General features: G+C 39.2%; 1 long non-coding RNA gene across 1 annotated transcript; it reads left to right on the top strand.

Annotated features, from left to right (window-relative positions):
- Nucleotides 1–4,779: 4,779 nt before the first annotated feature.
- LOC308191287 lies at nt 4,780–15,671 on the top strand. Its single transcript, XR_013947863.1, has 4 exons — nt 4,780–5,219; nt 7,003–7,048; nt 14,444–14,619; nt 15,036–15,671. It is a non-coding gene; the product is annotated as an uncharacterized lncRNA (long non-coding RNA).
- Nucleotides 15,672–19,452: the final 3,781 nt, after the last annotated feature.

The following is a 19,452-nucleotide window of genomic DNA, read 5'->3' as shown; positions in this document are numbered from 1 at the left end:
TATTTCTAGTCTATACAGAAAACTTTGGTCTAAATTTACAGCTTTTTTTGTAACTCACTTGTGAAACAGACCACATTCTGAACCCCTCTTCTGAAAAGTACTGTCTTATCTCTAAGTGGGCTGAAGATTTCAGTTTACATCTCCTCTCTTAATTAAGCACTAATGAAAGTAGTAAAAAGCCAGATTTTGAGAGCTTTTCAGGAGCAATCACACTCTGAACAGTTGATTAATGAAGCTTTAATAATACCTTTTAGCATAAAGGAGTGTTGTGGATGAAATTATATATTTCGGTCATAAGAAAGAAGCAGCAATATATTTATTGATATAAAGTAGTGATCTAACAAAGCTTAATTGTTAATAAGACAGTGAGTTAACACGATTCAAGATAGCAAGGTACCCTTGATTATTTACTACAGAGAGGACAGAGTACGTCAGATGTGTCAGGGAAACTTTCCAAGAGTCACAAGGTTCAGGGTGGACCCCCTTGTTTTCTACACTCCCCAAACCAAAGAAGTAAGGAGCCTGGGTGTAGCTGAATCCACTCCTGGTCTGACTTGGTCAGGGGTTTATGTCTAAGGATTATATGTGCACAATCAATCTCAGATATAACCTTAGCAAAGCTTACGAAGTACAGCAAGCTATTAATCACTTCCCAAGGATCTGTTGCAGCAAGGCATCTCTAGCAAGGAATAAGGGATCTCTGCAGCAGGCGTGACCTTGGGAGGCATCCCAGCTCAAGGGGATAACCTGTTGTGCAGCCAGCTGCCATGCAGAAGAGCTCAAAGGGCTCTTGGCCCACTCACTGTTTATGGGGTATGATGATGGACTAATAATTACATATAAATATATATGCGTGTGTGTATGTGTGTGTGCACGTGCATGTGCTCCATTGGTCTTCAGCTGCTGAGCAAGCTGTCTGTCAGTTTCTCCAGCAAGCAGCTTGAGCAGATATTGCGGTCACTATCTGCCTGAGCAAGGCTTCAGGTGCCACTACCAGTGTTTGAACAAGGCAACAGCCAGATGGAAGGCAAGAAGTGACAGGGAGGGGGGGAGCATACCATCACAAGGAGTAAGAAAAAAATAGCTACTGTTTTCTAAAATGTCAGCAGAGCCAGCAAATGCAGATATATAGTTGTGTATATATATTGAAATCAACAGGTCTCAGTATTTAGAATACAAGAAAAAGCCTGAAAAGACATCTAAAAATATTTAAATGTCAGGCTGCAAATAAAGGTAAATCTCTACTGACTCTCTGCAAGATAGAATAAAAAAGGCACTGGAGTATTAGATGGGCTATAACTGTGGAGCATAAAACATGAAACTTGGTAAGCGCAGAGGGTGTATACAGAGAAAGCCATCATGTAGTCTTCCTGTCATGTTGTCCATTAGAGGATTAGCTACAAGTATTCATTTGCTGCTAAACAAGTTTCTCGTCTCAAGGTTGCCATGCATCTCTTCTTGATTACATGCCCTTTAAGTCTGATTAATACTACTAACCTGCTTTTTTTTCTGTACATTATCAACTTGTCTCAGGGGTTCACTGAGAGATGTATCCATCTTAGTCATGAGGATTGAGTATGATTCCCTGCCAGCTCCTGGCAGAGGCACCATGGCTCAGCAACATGTACCCTGGTAACTGCTGTGTACAGCCAGACCAGTGGTAGGAGTGGCAAGTAAATTGGGCACTGAGAAGAGGCAAGGATCTGTGCAATGTTATGGTGCCTGCAAGCTAGTTATTAAGGAAAAGCTTTGTTTTTCTGTTATCACCTCTATCCTTTTATTCATGTGCCTTACATTGGAATTAGAGGAATAAGGCACACTCTTGTCTGCACCGGTCTGACCAAAGGACACCTTGTGTGTCTACACAGGCACAAAACACACACAACCATTTGTTTTATCACACTTCTCATTTTCTATTTCAGTCAATCAGAAATGTTCCCACGGAGAGTTTTGAGTCATGCTTAAACCATTAAGAATGCCTGACATTTATAACACTTTCCTACAGCACAATTGTTACTAGTACTGCTTGGCTTAAAAGGGAAAAAAAATGGGAAGCATTTTACCTGCATATTGTGCTGACTCAATTGAGAATGACATCAAGCTCTCTACAGAATTAAGACTTTTAAAGTTAGCACACTCAAGCCTATGAAAGACTAAAAAAGAAACAAGTTTACAATACATATTTAAACCATCAGCCAAGTACCACCAAGAGATCAGTTTGTAAAATCAGATTTCAAGAGTTCTTACACACATAATATGTGTGCTCCAGCTCCCTTTCAGTCAATAGGAGTATTCCCACTGATGTCAAAAGCCTACTGATTATGCTCATTATGGCAAAGCAGGCTTTCCTTTAGAGATGTTGAAGGTTAAATTTGTTTATTCTGTTAGCTAACAAAACTGCCATCAGTGATTATAATGTGGGAACTGCTCACACCAATTCCTAACTTTCATCTTAACAATCAGCAAGACTCATATCAAGTCAATACCATAGTATTCTTGATAGCACTACAAAACATGGCAGAAAATGATTTGGCACTAGACTGCATAGCTTATTTGTCATTGCTACTCTTTTGTCAAGTATAGTGTAGACTACGGTCAGTGATGAGTAGCAAATATATATAAATATATATATTTCCTGAACATATTAGTGTTAGGTTATGTAATAATAAACTCATCTGCACACCCACAGAGAAACACAGACAGACAATGGTAGGTGGAAGAGCCCAAGTAATACCTTGCTCTGTCTCCTCCCAGGCCCATTGATCATCAGCAGTCCATCTCTACAAACTCAGATATGCCTAGAGGCACAAGCACAGGCAGGAACCAAGGGCTGTACGAGGCAAACGACCAGTTTCACACCAATGTCCAGGTGTGAAACCTGTCAAGATGAGCCATGAAGAGCATGTCTCTGGATCACCTCTTGGACTGAGGAGGTCACTGGCTATGGGCATAGGACACTTTATGAGATATAAGGGAAGGGCATTTCATGGTTGCATGTTGTGTTACTGTGAAGTGTGTCTGGCCACTACATACATATATGTAGTGCGTACTCATGTTCGTGTGCATGCCTACTGGCAATATGTTCTCAGCCTTCCTACAGGTTGGACCTGGGGGCATGGAGCTGTGGCAGCCTCATTTCAGGATTACAGATTAGTCTCCTCTGCCAATTAGCAATCTCCAAAAAGCAATTTAGGTTCACTGCACTCATATCTGTTTTTGTTTCCTTCTCCACATCTGTGCAACTTTTTTTTTTTTTACTTTTTTTTTTTCTTTCTTCTACTAAGCTTGCTGACAAGGTTCTATGAAGAATCCTACTTGCTTAATACACCAGTGCAAAACAGTATAGTATCAACTGCTGTTCAGCCAGATATGTGCTCTCAGAAATGAGCAGCAGCAGCTCAATGCAGACATGCAAATTTAACTCTTGCAAAAGGCAAAATTAGTCAGAGAGAGAACTGATATGCAAACTTCATCCAGGGTCAAAAGAAATCTAAGGTGACACAAATATTGCCATTACTTTTTTGTCAAACACAGAAAGCATACAGAGGGTGGAAGCAAAGACAAGTAACCTATGAGGAATACATAGATATTGTCGGAGTATCCAGGGATGGAGTTAGGAAAGTTAAAACCCAAATGGAACTCAGTATAGTCAGGGATGTCAAGGGCAACAAGAAGGGCATCTGCAAGTACATCAGTCACAAAAGGAAGACTAAGGAAAATGTGCGACCTCTGTTGAAGGAAACAGTAGGCCTGGTTACCCAGGACAGTGAAAAGTTTGAGGTACTGAATGCCTTCTTTTCCTTAGTCTTTACCAGCAAGCCTGGCCTTCAGGAATCCCAGGTCACAGAGATCAGGTTGAACAGCTGGAACAAGGAAGATGTACCTTTGGTGGAAGAGGATTAGGTTAGCGAATACTTAAGCAAACTGGACATTCACAAGTCCATGGAAGCTGATGGGTTGCGCCCACAAGTGTTGAGGGAGCTGAGGGAGCTGGCAGATGTCATTGGGAGGCCACTTTCAATATTTTTTACTTGATTGTGGAATCTGGGAGAAAAATCCAAAGACTGAATGAAAATAAATGGCACCCATCTTCAAGAGGGCAAGAAGGAATACATGGGGAACTATAGTCTGGTCAGCCTCACCTTGATCCCTGGGAAGCTGACTTAACAGCTAAACCTGGAAAACATTTCCAGGCACAAGAAGAAGAAAATCTTCAGGAAGAGTCAGCATAGATTCACCAAGTGGAAGTCATGCCTGCCAACCTGATAAGCTTCAATAATGAAATCACCAGCCTGACAGATGAGGGGAAAGCAGTGAATATTGTTTTCCTGGACTTCAGTAAAGCCTTTGATATTGTCTCCCACAAGATCCTCATAGAGAAGCTGTTGAAATATGGGCTGGATGAGCAGAGAGTGAAGTGGATCAAAAACTGGTTGAACAGCTGTATTCAGAGGGTAGTAGTCAGTGGAACAAAGTCTACTTGGAGGCTCGTAATGACTGCGGTACCCCAGGGGTCAACAATGGGTCCAGACTTCTTTAACCTCTTTATTAATGACCTGGAAAACGGGGTACAGTGCATCCTCAGTAAATTCACAAATGGCACAAAAGTGAGGGGAGTGGATGACTCACCAGAAGACCATGCTGCCATCCACAGGGACCTTGACAGGCTGGAGAAATGGGCTGACAAGAACCTCATGAAGTTCTACAAGGTGAAGGGCAAAGCCCTGCACCTGGGGAGGAAGAACCCCAGGTACCAGGACTAGCTGGGGACCACGTGTCTGGAAAGCAGTTTGGCAGAAAAGGGCCTGGGGGTCCTGATGGGCACCAAGTTGAACATGAGTCAGCAGTGTGCCCTTGCTGCTAAGCAGGCTGATTGTATGGCTGGGCTGCATTAGGCAAAGTATTGCCAGCAGGTGAAGGGAGGTGATCCTTCCCCTCTACTCAGCACTGGTGAGGCTACATCTGGAGTGCTGGGTCCAGTTCTGAGCTCCCCAGTACAAGAGAGACACATAACTCCTGGAGAGTCCAAGGAAGGGCCATGGACATGATGAAGGGCCTGGAGAATCTTTATGGGGAGAGGATGTGAGAGCTGGGACAGTTCATCCTAGAAATGAGGAGGGTCTGGGGAGATCTAGTCAACATATATGAACTCCTGAACAGAGGTTGCAAAGAAGATGGAGATAGTTTCTTTTCTGTGGTGCCCACTGACAGGACAAGAGGTAATGTGCACAAACTGAAACATAGGAATTTCCCTCTGAAGATCAGGAAAAACTTTACCATGAGGGTGACTGAGCACTGGCACAGGTTGTCCAGAGAGGTTGTGAAATTTTCCTCTTTGGAAATATTCAGAAGCTGTCTGTATGTGACCTTGGGCAACCTGCTATGGGTATCCCTTCTTGAGCTGCATGGTTGGATCAGAGGGGTCACTGCCAACCTCAACTTTTCTGTGCTTCTTTGAAATTACATGTAGAATATAATAGCTTTTTTATTTTAGAGAGACTTATGCCTCTTATAAATTCACTGTCAGTCACCGATATGAATGCTAGTATAGAGCAGATGCTCTTTTTGGACTTCCTGTAAGATATTTCTTTTCTGATTATTTATTTATTTATTACTATTTAAAACTAAATGGCTGTTGGAAATGACTGACATGCATAAAGCAACCATATAGTATAGTTGCAGAAGAAACAAATAGTTTTAATTCCACTGTAGGTCAGATGGTACAGCACACTTAATGGTATAGCACCCTTTTTCTATTTAAATGCCTTGAACATATTTTCCCATATTTAATTAATATGGGAAGTTTTGTGGGAAGTTTAATTAGTCAGACTATGCCAATTTCCAAAAACAACCCTGTGGAACAATACTTATATGATATTAAACCAACAGGAATTACAAGAAAGGTTAATTAAAGCAGACTTATTAGGTAGTTTAAATCTATATTACATTTTTTTATCATTCATTCATGCCTGAGTAATTAAATATATGTATAGAGAAGCACAAAAACAGAAATTTATGCATATGTGTATATATTCTATGTATTTAGCTTGTGCAGTGGAACATGAGTAACTATTAATTATGTGAATTTTTTTGGTAAGCAATGGATGAAGTGTGTGCACCAAGTAGGATCATGGCTAGTTGAACAGGTACTGCTTGGCTTGTTTTCCCTCAGTGCCAGATATTGGCTCATTTTAGCTGATAATACATGGAATATCATTTATTATGTATGTATGTTTCAACCAAACACTTTAAAATTTGAAATTAACTTTTAGATAGCTTAGTAGTAGTAATGCTCTTATTACAGAATGGGAGTACATGCTTATCAAAAGGTTAGCAGAAGCAGAATTGTAAGTTACAGCACTTAAAATCTGACTTCCAGTCCTCAGGATCCTGAGAGTTATTTTACAGGAAAGGATGTTTTTATTGTTGTAGAGATGAAGAAATAGAAAGACCAATTTCTGCCCTGTGGACAAATGGAGAAATAGTGATAGATTATCTGGCAAGATGCATTTGGCTTTCCAAGGTGAAATATACCTACAACTGCCAAATAATTCCTTTCCCCCAGCTGTAGATGTGTCATGCAGTAAACCATATATTCCTGTTACATTATTTTTTATTTTTTTTTCTTTCAACAGACTGAAAGGCTTGTGTTTGATAAGGAAAAGTGAGCTTATTCTTAAATGTTTTTCCCATCATCAGACATTAAGTCATAAAAATAATATAAGTAAAATGCTGTCACAAATATATTTTTATTCGTGCTAAAGCTTTTTTTTTTTTTTTTAATGTTGCTACAAGAGATTGCTCAGGTGAGGGTTAGTGTGTGTATGCTTATAAATCCAAAAAGCTCCTGAACTCTTTGCTGCCCAGAGGAATGCAGGTTTTGATGGAAAAAAATGTTAAGTTTTACAGTGACGACACAAAGATGGAAAAGTCAAGAAGTGACGGTGAATTACCTGTCAATTATGGGATTTCTCTCCCTCTCATTTTTTTTTCCCCTCACAGAACACATGCTGTTTTGATCCCTTTTCTGTGAAGTATTATAAGTAAGGTAAGCACTGCATGTAGTAGTCATCCTCTTATTGACATAGAGACCATATGAATAATGTATTTGAAAATAGTAGTGATATAAATATCTGAATGTTATGCACTTTTTTGTAGTTTAAAAAATTATACAGCAAATGTTTCTCAAATACTTACATTTGAAGTGATGAGAGGTGAAAATATTTTCCATATTTTCTGCAGTTTATTGATCACAGAACCTAAGATAGGTAGCCTTGAACGTGTTTCTTCAGCTAGCTGAGTCTTTTCAGTGACAGTGTTGAATGTCGTGACTTCAGGAAATAAACTATTTCATGAAATTGGTTAAATTTAGTCCAGGTTTAAGCAGGAGCAACTCAAAAGATTAGAGATGGTGCTGTGTCTCACATATTCTGGGGTTTAATGGTTATTTTCTGACTTTTTCACAGCCGTAGTTCGTCATTTTCAGTAGACAGCTGTGCAGATCAGGATCAGATGTTTGCTAAAATAAACATTTGCATTTTTATCCTCAATCTGTGCCAGGATATTACAGAAAAATGTACACTAACAAATGCTGGCTTCTAAATTATTAGTGTCTGTTAAGCTGATACTTCTGTGAAGACTAACAATTGATCTCTAGAAAAAAATACATTCTCTCCATTTGAAAATTTGATGGATTGACCCTTGCCAGCAATTAAGCCCCCACCCAGTCGCTTGCGTCCTGTCTCATGTGTTCCCCATACTACCCCAGGTGAGGAACTGCAACAGAAGAGTAAAAGCAAGGAAAACTTGTTGTGAATAATAAAGGCAGTATACAAAGTGACAGAAAAACGGTAACAACAAAACAAGTGATGCAAAAGCAAGCACTCACTGCCTCCCACCAGCAGACTGATGACTAGTCTGTCTCTAACCAATGGCTACCTTGGAAAAATGGGTTCCCACCAGTTTTATGGCTAAGCATGATATTAAATGGTATGGAACATCTTTTTGGTCAATTTGAGTCAGATGTCCTGGCTATGTCCCCTCCCAACCTCTTGCCCAATCCTGCCCTGCTCCCTGCAGGTGGCAGAGTGAAAAACAGAGAAGGTCTCGAATGTTGTGCAAGGTCTGTTCAGCTGCAGCTGGAACTTTGGTGTGTTATCAACACTTGTTGATCACAAATATAAAATGCAGCTCCATATGGGCTGCTGTGAATACAGTTAACTCCATCTCAGCCAGACTCAGTACAGAAAACAGCACTGTTTGTTGTGGAAACAAGAAAAGCAAGTCACTTAGGAAACTCTAAATAAAGAATGTACTAGTGGAGCAAGCAGTTGACTAGACGTTTTAGCCTTGGAGAGATGTTTTCCATGTATTTGGAGGTTGCTGTGGATCATATTTATATAGATATTGTGAAAGGGCCCCAAGCTCTTGCTGTTAGACAATATAACTCAACATAGAAACTGATTTCATTAGTTATAATTGAGGTGGGGAAAGAAAAGTTGGAAATGAGAGACGGAATCAAATATCCATATGAAGGCTTTTTCTGAGCTGGTCTTTTATGAAGATGTAGATGGAGAGGAAAGAAGAGCAGGATAGAAGCTTTTCTTCCAAGATCACAAGATGTTCCTTCCTGTTACTGTGATGGGAGAGCACTCCTGTACATAGGAAAGAGCTTTCATTTCTGTCAAGCTAAACTTCTTTGCTCTAAACCAATGTCACCAGCTCTCTTCCCTTCACAGAGCTAGTGCTGGTGAAAATGTAGCTACAGTTATGGAAATATTTTCTTCTCTTTTTTTCTCAGTGCACTGGCTTGCTCTTCACTCATAGTTCTACTTTACAAAATGTGGTATTGTTTATTACTTGAGATATCTTGTCACTGCAGGTAATAGTAACAGCAGGGACCTCTGGCATAAAGACAGGTGTCTATAAAAACAATGAAAAACTTTAGTGGGAGTGATTGGCCCCTCGAACAACTTACTAAAAACTTTTTTTTTTTAATAATAAAAACAAACAAAACCTGGATGGATCCCAAACCAATGGATCTAATTCCATTGGTTCCTTCTCATCTTGTGGTGGATTCACCTCCGCGGACTCCTCATTGCTGTCCTGCTAATAGGCATGCCTGGGCCCCGTGGCATGCTGGGCCAAATGGAATGCCTTTGACCTGTGTGGTTTTCAGGCTGGTTGGTGTGCCATGGTGCCACAGCACTCTGTGGTCAATTTGCATGCCTGGGTCCCACGCTGATGTCTGGTTTATGGGCATGTCTGGGTCCCATGCTGTGTTCTGGACGATGGGAACGTCTCTGCCCCACACGGCTTTTTGGCTGATGCTCCTGCCTTCGCTCGACACCATCTTTGCACCAGTGGGAATACCCAGGCAGCCTGTTACTGTATACTTGAGGAGCAGGCCTGGGCCTCATGCCATTGTGGTACCAACCTTTCTTGGTATACAAGAAAGGTTCGTAGTTTGCAGAAATGTTAATAGTAACTTAATTGATCTTCTTCAATTTCTTTAGATACAACTTCAGTATGAATTTATAAATTAAACTAAATCATGCTTCTGAAAAATATTTGCTTTTTACATTATTCTTTACCTGTCAGCATCTTTTAAAATTCATAATATTGTTCCAGCTTTGTTTACTGAAGCTTAAATACTCTATCCTATAGGTGTGGTGGTTTTACTCGTGTGGGCAGCAGAGTTCCACCACAGCCGCTCTCTCACTCCCCCTCCTCAAAGGGGAAGGGGGAGAAAATGCGATGCAAACTGCTTAAGGGTTGAGATAAGGATGGGGGGGTCGCTCAACAATTATTGTGACAGGCAAAACAGACTCAGCATAGGGAGACAGTAAGATTTATTGCCTATTACTAACAAGCTAGAGAAGTGAGAAACAAAGGAAAGAAAACAAAAACGCCTTCCCCCCATCCACCCTCTTCCACCTCCTCCCCTCTGAGCAGTGCAGGGGAACGGGGGTGTGGGGGTTATGGTCAGTCTATAGCACTTCGTCTCCACCGCTCCCTCATGGTCACTCCCTGCCCCTGCTCCGCGTGGGGTCCCTCCAACGGGATGCCGTCCTTCCCAAACTGATCCGGCATGGGCTTCCCACAGGCAGCAGCTCTTCAAGAACTGCTTCCACATGGCTCCGTACCACGGGGTCCATCCCTCAGGAAAAAACTGCTCCAACCTGGATCCCCCACGGGCGGCAGCTCCCCCCAGACCCCCTGCTCCTGCGTGGGCTCCTCTCCACAGGCTGCAGCTCCAGCCCGGGGCCTGCTCCTGCGGGGGCTCTCCATGGGCCGCAGCCTCCTCCAGGCCACATCCACCTGCTCCACCGGGGGCTCCTCCACGGGCTGCAGCGTGGAGATCTGCTCCGTGTGGGACCCATGGGCTGCAGGGGGACAGCCTGCTCCACCAGGGGCCTCTCCACATACTGCAGGGGACTTCTGCTCCAGCGCCTGGAGCACCTCCTGCCCTCCTTTTTCACTGACCTCGGTGCCTGCAAGGCTGTTTCACACTCCTCTCACTCTCCCAGCTGATGTGTGGCAGTGTTTTTTTTTTTTTTTTCTTCCCTGTCTTAAATATGCCCTCACAGAGGCGCAAACAACATCGCTTATTGGCTCGGCTCTGGTCAGCAGTGGGGCCCTTACCTAACATGGGGCAGCTTCTGGATTCTTCTCACAGAAGCCACCCCTATGGCCCCCTGCTACAAAACCTTGCCATGTAAACCCACTACAATAGGAAAGCACAGAACAGGTTAAGTTGCATATTTTATACCATGTGATCTTGTTTTATAATACCCGATATTGTTCCTTTTATATTAAAAATTTTGGAAAGAGTTGAAGTAAAATTCTCACTTTTCCTCTGGAGCTTTCCAAATCTATAGTTTTTTTTTTTTTTAATAAAAAGGGTAAAAAATGTGTACTTTCATTTAAACTTATCATTTCAATATCTTTTTGTCCAGTGTTTTGCATAATTTAGATATTCTATGTACTTTCAAGTGTCTTCAGTTTCCTCTGATGCTTTTTCTGTTGAATCCTCAAATGTCTCCTGTTTAGGAGTTACAGACCTCTTAATATTTATTTAAAGCTGCCATATTCATTTTTTTCTCAATTTCTTTTCTCGTTACTTCCCCCTCCTCCTTTCTTATAAGTAGTAAATGAAATGTCTGTCTTCTCTTCCTAGAAGGAAACCAGGACACATTTATCAGTGTTTGCTTTCTCTTCTTGTGCAATTGTCTGAGAATTATTGTCTATCTTGGTCCATTTACTGTGTGTATGCACAGCAAAGGTGTTTTAGCAGGTGTTCTCAGGATAAAAAATAACTGTCTTGCACTCTGTCTTAAGAAAAGTATGCCATTAATTTCTACTTGCCATCAAGTAGAAATTAATTCATGAATGTGTAAATTGGGGAATACCATTTACAGCATGTAACCCAAGCAGTATCAGTCCTTTAAACTGAAGAGGCTCTGACTTGATTGCTTTTGATGACAGGAGCTCTGTATTTTTAAGGGGAAAATTCATTCAGGCTCTTTAAATTCTAAAAGGGATGATTTAACTGGAAAGTATAAAAATATCAACATGTCTGTGTTTTATTGGAACTGCTCTGCTTTTCTGAAGATAACTAGGAATGCTTAATAAGCCGTGTACTGGAACATTTCATTCACTCATACCGCGTTTTTTACATTTTATCCCTTATCATATGCTAATGTGAATGGGTAATCCTAAACATGATCTCTTTCCAATTCATTTTATTTAACCTAAAGAGTGTTTTGCTTCAGCATAAAATCTTGTTTATCTCATTTCCATCAGATTAAATCCTGTCACTTGAACCAAAAGTGACTTTTTTTTTCTTGGTAAGATTTTAATAACATGGTCTGGTTTCAAACAGGACATATTTAAAGACAATGGTGTAAGGGTTTTTTTTTTTTCTTGAGGTTTGCACAAACCCCCACATCCATTTTCTCACACATCAGTTGTAGCATCGTTTTAGCAGGTGATTAGCAATGAATTTATTTATTTATTTCTTTAGTATATTTTTGCTATAGAGGAGTGTTTGTGGCTGAAAATGATGTATTCCTGTTGGTAAGGAATCTGTTGCATGGGTAGTTTTGCCCTATACTTCCCTTCCTTGATAAATCAATTTCAAGCAGATGTTCAATACCTTTAGAGTGATACATATAATCTTAATCGTGGTAGATGCTGTGTATGTTTTTAGATCTGACCAACATAGGTGTCTTAGGATGGGTTGCTTTTAATATCTGTTGGCAGTGTTTTACATTTGGTGGTATTTGTCCATGCAGAGAGAAACAACAGGCTTTCCAGGGTGAAAACTAAACTATTACCAATACTTTTGCTGTCTCTGGCAGTTTTGTTAATCCGTACTCTGTTTTTCTTTGATTATAAATTCCTGAAAATATAAGTTTTCAGCATTGTAACAACATGCTCTTTTTTTTTTTTTCTTTTCCAAAATGTTTCTATATTTTGGGCTAACTTTTGTCTGAATCAAAATGGATGCAAATTGCTCTGAGAAGCAAAGGGAAACAATTTTCAGGATTTATGTTTTGGTTCAGCAGGTGAATTATTAATTATTAATTATTGTCTGTTTTTTTTCTCTTGATCATATATATATTGTCAAATAGTAAGAAAAAAATGTATGTTTCTTTCCTTCCTCCCAACAACTTATATTTTGATATTTCTATATCTGATTACTAAGACTTGAAGATTTTCATCACAAAAGTGATAGCTTCAGTAGAAGGTACTATAAGAATGGAAACTGACTTCCATAATAGGGCACACGGCTATGAATTGATATTTTAGGCAATAATGTAAGAACTATGTCCTGAGTACCCATGTTCCATTCTCTTAGTGTTTGGTTTGGTTTGAATATAGGATGAGGGACTGGATGATATTTTCTCCTTCCTGTATGACTCTGACTTCTAAAAACCTTGTTAAAGAAATTCTGCCTGCTGACATACCTTTTGAAAAGTTGAATTGTTTTATATTGAAAATATAAACAATGAAACTTTACAACTTTTTAGAGTGAAATGCCCTATTTTTAAAATGTTGCTGGAAAATGTTTCAATATTGTCAATTTCTCTCTTTCAGTGAGGCTAAGCTACATTGCCAAATTTGACTTGCATATGCAACTAGTTTTTCTTTGAGATAGCGCATGTGACTAGTTTACTACTCCCTGATGTGTTCTTGTAGTTCTAAGAAAAAAATCTCTCGGTTTTCCTACTCTTTTTAAATTACATAGCATTTACAATTTCATTTGGTCTCCCTCACTCTCACAATTAAGAAGTAGTGAAAATTACATCCTATATTATATTCTATATTTATGCATATCTAATTTTGGCCTATTCCAATACTATTATGACTGAAAATTAACCATTAATGAATAATGTTAAAAATTATCAGGGTAAACACCACCATAGGGAGATAGGTTGTATGAACTTCTTGTAAAGCATATTAAGAGTTTCTGTTTCTAAAATTATTGTGGAACCATTTGGCAGCTCTCAAGACTCTGTCTGATGGTTTTAAAATTAAACTTCTGGCAGAAGTTTTCCTTAAATTGCCACTTTGATGTCAAAAATACATGGGAGATGTCAGACAGCATTTTCCAATGAAGTTAGTTTGGGGGTGTTTGTGAGGTGGTTTGTCATCACATTGAAGGTGCTATTGGTGCTGAGGTAAAATGATGAAAAATGTAAGGTCTTCCATAACTATTGCTATAATGAAGTTTACTTCCTTTCCTGTGTATTCCTGTTACCTGCATATGGAGGTAATCTGCTATTTTCACCTTGCTTTGAACTGATCAACCTAAAATGTTTCCCTCCAAATAATTAATTCTTATGTGTTTTTCTCTTCTCAAGAAAAAAAAAGTACTTTCCTTTAACTACAATCTACAGAAAAAAACCTCATTTAACCAATATTCTGTAACCATCTACATGCAGTTCCACTTTTAACATGAAAAATTAAGTCCGTTGAATAGAACATAAATATGATGAATATGATAATGAGTTTGCTCTTTTATTATGTGAAGGACAGAGGTGACCTCTAAAGATCACTGAAGTTGAGGGAAGAGAGAAAATTTCCTGTTTGGAAAAAGTTGTTTGGTCAGAGAAGGTGTATCTATATAAATAACTGATATAGTGTGAAGAGGGGATCACTGGAGTTAGTTTGATTTGGTGTGATCCATTAGGGTTTTAGCATGCCCATGTTGCATGTTTCCTGGCACTGATTTTCACGCCAGATGTCTCTTCTGGGTGTATGCTATGCATTTTTATCTACTGGGTGATGTGAAATAGGTTTCTGTACAGCGATTGCAGATTGCTTTGTTCTTACAAATGTTCTTACAATCCCATGCATGTATAGAGAGCAAATGCTGAAGGACATTAGAGAAGATGTACTTCCTTTCTGTTGGAGGTATGCTTTGTCTATGTTTCAGGTGGGGTCATCCAGTGCATGATTTCAACCTTGACTCACCCAGACGGGATGTTATTTTGAGCCCACTGGAGATGAATTCAGGAGCATACTGCATGAATCCAAGGCAAACTTACCAAAAAGGGAACCCTGCGCTTACAGAAACACTCACAGTGTCCCTGTAACAAACAAGTACCAAGTGTAAGTGAAGGCCCAGTAAAACTTCTTTTTTCTGGATGCCCTATCAAGTCTAGTGGTGATATTTTTAATTGTAAAGAAATTTCAAAAGTCAAAGGTGAATGTGTGAATGCTGATAATACATTGACATGTTATCAGTCTCTGAGAGGTCTGAGCATAGTGAAATTATTTGGGTAAAATAGTGAAGCTATTTCAGTAAAAAGGATCATTTATGGGTCTTTGGATTACAGTTTTTATGCATCATTTGAAGGAAAATTGATTTTATTTTTTTTTACAATTGTTGTTAGGAATTGGTAAGTTAAAATACAGAAGCAATTATTTTGAATTTGGTAAAATTGTTTTTTCACTTGAATTCTGCTGCCCTTCATTCAACTGGATTACCTGCAAGGTTGCTGGTCATTATTTGTCCTCTTTTGCAGGTAATGCCAGATTGAAGAAGCCTTCCTAAATGTCTCCCCTGTGCTGACTACATGTTACATTTCAACCTATACCTGCCTTGTTTTATCACTTTTAGTTTATGTGACCTGGGACCACTCGAGTGAACGTACAGTTTTCTGTCTCAGACCTAATCTGAGAAGTTACTTGCTTCTGTCTGGTAAGTCAGACAGAACTGGTGGATCCCCACAGTACACCAGTCCTGTCCCTACATTTGTGACCTAGTGAACATGCAGCAAGGTGGCAAGAGTTTTTGTGAGCTCCAAGTACTGATCTTGATGGGTGTAAGCTTCTATATATCCTGAAGACAGCATCTGTTCTGTAATGTAGGTGGTTACTATGTGGCATTCTGTACAGACAGCTCACTAGCTGAATAGATTGGGAGATCCATACAAGTCTTAGTAGTGTGCTTAAAACAAACAAACGCTTTAATCTTACTTGTAAATTTCTTAACTTCTAACCATTTGGTAAGCTTGACTCAGTTGTCCTATATTTATGGTGTGAATGCAAAGTAGTCATTAGTCAATTTTTAATTATATTTAGTCTAATAATCATGCTTGTCCCTTCATACCAAGCATTTGACTTTAAGGGCAACGAGGGTATAAAAATAAAAGGATTTGACATGACATGTGTCTTGCATTGATTAGCTTGAAAGAAAGATGGTTAGTACGCTATGGCAAAAGTAATTTGACTTGCAAATATGGACCTAGTGTGTCTTTTGAGTATAATTTTTGTGATTGCTCTCCATGTAGGATCTCATCTCAGTCACTTTCTTAGTGCAGCTTAACAAGGTTTGCATGGCATAATTGACTGCAGAATTATCTACCTAATGCAAAGCCAATGGAAGAGATTCAGATTTCAGTAACTTTGAATTATGTCTTCAGCACATAGACCTGATTCCTATGACCAGCTTAGATATACTTTGCATAGGGCAGAAAGCAAAATGCTTTCATGTTGCTTTTACAGTTCCACAGGGGTCAATGTGTACAAAACTAATTGCTACAAGGTCAAGAGTCATGCAAGCCACCTTCTTTGTGATGAAATATGTATGTTTCTTATAGGATGATTTAAGACTTAAGATTTTTTCCTCAAGGTAAGGCAATATAAGAAAGCAAGAACTGATTACAGACATTTAGTAAATCATAGTCATAGAATCATAGAATGGCTTGGGTTGGAAGGGACATTAAAGATCATCAGGTTCCAACCCTCCACTAGATCAGGTTGCCCAGGGCCTCATCCAACCTGGCCTTGAACACTTCCAGGGATGGCGCATCCACATCTTGTCTCAGCAACCTGTGCCAGTGCCTCACCACCCTTTGGGTAAAGAATTTCCTCCTAACATCTATTTAAATCTCCCCTCTTAGTTTAAAACCATTCCCCCTTGTCCTATAATCTGCCATTGTAAAAAGTCACTCTCCACCTTTTTTATAAGCCCCCTTTAAGTACTGAAAGGCTTATGTTAGGTTGTGTTAGGTAAACATGAGGGTTTTTAAGTGAAATCATCATGAATGCTGCTGATTTATTTATTTATTTATTTAGTGGTAGGGAGGTTAATGAAATTTCTATATCAGTTGTTGTAGTGGTGTGGTGGTTTTGCTTGGGTGGGCAGCTGAGCTCTACCACAACCTCACTCTCACTCCCCCTCCTCAAGAGGAAAGGGGGAGAAAATATGATGCAGAGGGCTCAAAGATAGGATAAGGATGCCAACCACTAGGTAGGTTGGCCAAAGCCCCATCCAGCCTGGCCTTGAACACTTCCAGGGATGGGGCATCCACAGCTTCTCTGGGCAACCTGCTCCAGTGCCTCACTACCCTTACAATGAATAGCTTCTTCCTGATGTCTAATCTAAATCTATTCTCTTTTACTTTAAAATCATTTCCCCTTGTCCTATCACTATCTGCCTGTGTAAAAAGTCACTCTCCATATTTTTTAAAAGCTTGCTTTAAGTACAGAAAGACTGCAATGAGGTCTCCCCAGAGCCTTCTCTTCTCGAGGCTGAACAGCCCCAGCACTGTCTTCCTTGGAGAGGTGCTCCAGATCTTTGCTCGACTTTGTAGCCCTCTGAACTCGCTCTATCAGGTCCAAATCTTTCTTGTGCTGAGGGCCAACTGTGACCCTATCCTATCCAGACTTAGGGGTCCCAGCATTTATTATTATTATTATTATTTTCAATGCTCTGTATATATATCTAGCCCCAGTTACCTACCCTCTGTTTGGGAACACAGGATGTATATGTGGAGTCCCAGCCCCACAGGGTTAGACAGCCTTGAGGTAACAGGACTGCTGGTACCAAGTTTCAGGTATTATTGTTATGATGATACTAAAGTCAGCCACCTCACAGATCACACATCAGCAAAACAATTATGTTTATTTTACACCTCTGTAGAGGTTTCTGTGAGGAAATCTGGAAATGTTTATACAAATATTAATGGGTTCTACTTTAAAGTAGCTTTATAAGGGTTGCAATAAGAAAGAAAGAAATGAATAAAATGAGTCTAAATGGGAAGTCCTAAAATATATTGTACTTTAAGTGATATTCTGCACTGCCTAATTCTTTTTACAGGAACTATAAAGTATAATTTTATTACACTATGGGTTAAAATTGCTTCAATCAAGACATTGCTTTGGGATTTGAGTTTTTTTTTTTTAAACTATGCTTTTTTGATTGTATCCATTAAATCTGAAGAATAAAAGTGATTAAAATGCTATGTTCTGCATATGTTCCCCAAGTATACACAGTTTTACCACTTGTTAAAATAAGCAAAGGATGACACTATTATGAAGCAACCAGTATATAACCAATCTAAAAAAAAAAAAAAAGGTACTGAGCAAGTAGAAGTCTGAGAGTACATAGATTCCTGTATTCTAAGTTGTTTTATGATTTCTTATAAATCCATATTGTTTCCATTACGGAAAAGAATATTTTTCATAGGGTGGTTATTACGGCACAATAACTCTAAATTGTCCCATTGGTCATCCAAATGTTTTGAGAATTTCTATATAAAGCTTGATCAAATGCTTTAAACAAAAATTCAGGCTTTGCCCACAACTAACTATAATTCTCAAATTTAATTGAAATTACTCTAAGAATATTTTTACTCTAGCATAATATTTCTAAATCTAGAATATCTATCCTAGAAGTATTCCAATGTCATGACAGTATAGAATAGGCTATGTGAAAAAGGGACTTATTGTCTCATACTGTTACTACAAACTAACATCTGTATTATATCCAAGTATTGGGACAATAGGTTTCTCTATAATTCCAGGAATGTTGACAACTGATAATGGGGAATTTGTTGCATTGTTTTTCTTTACAAACCAGAGCCAACAGGAATCGGGTGATAAGGGAGGGAAAAACAGATACTGCTGTAGTACTGCAACTCTAAATGAACCTGATAATAAAATTATTTACTGCTATTGAAAGACACTACCTATGCAAAGGATGCATCTTTACTTTTATGTTGCCGATGATTACTGCAATTTTCTCTAGCTAACCTTGTTTATTATTGCTCACAGACTGGAATTTTATTCATAGATCTTCTCTGAATATTGCTTTTTTTCTTCATAGCTTACTTCTTTACTCTTGGAAGAAGCTTTATACACATGATTTCAGACTCCAGACAGCACTAAATAAAACTTAGTTGCCTGTATTCTGGCTTATGAGAAAATACTTATTTGTCACAGTCAATGCTGGAAGGAAAATTTGCTGCTTAAACATAGGTAATGAAGAATTGACCCTCACTGTGTTGCAGGAGAAACCATGTGGGCTTGGGGGACAGGACGGATGGAGAGGGGAGAAGGGAGAAATCAACTCTGTTTTAAGATATGCACTGCTTTTAAATTTCCCTGCTGGCTCAGTGCATTAGTTGGCTTGTCACATCTCATTTTCTCAGCTTCTTTGTATTATGTCACATAATATGACACAGACAACCCTTGTGACAAATCACACAAGCCAATGTGTCAACAGGGAAATAGGAAACTGACAGTTTTCTGAACAGTCCCATAAAAACACACAATAGAATGCTGTAAAAAGTAACTTTCTAAAAATCTAGACCTATGTTTAATATTGCTGCACGCCTTCGCTCTAAACGTACTTCAGAATATTAATTAAAATAATTAAGAAAAAAGATGAAAATATCTGACATAATGGGGTCTCTGGCTGATGTGTGGGATGGGAAAAAAAAAAAAAGGCAGATGGGATCCATCCACAGCTTTCTGCTCTACCCCTTCTGCATCTGTCTGTGCTGCTCATCATTTGCTCGTGAACTGCAGTTTTCATGTCAAAGCACAGCACTGAAAATTGCAATTAATCACAAGTAGTTCATGAGCAGCTCCTGTCTGAAGAGAACCAGTGTCCTGGTTTTGTCTGGGATAGAGTTAATTTTCTTCCTAGTAGCT

The sequence above is a fragment of the Anser brachyrhynchus genome (assembly GCF_964034855.1).
Source record: "Anser brachyrhynchus genome assembly, chromosome: 2".
In the NCBI taxonomy this organism is placed as follows: domain Eukaryota; kingdom Metazoa; phylum Chordata; class Aves; order Anseriformes; family Anatidae; genus Anser; species Anser brachyrhynchus.
This window is presented reverse-complemented; position numbering and strand designations above follow the sequence as displayed.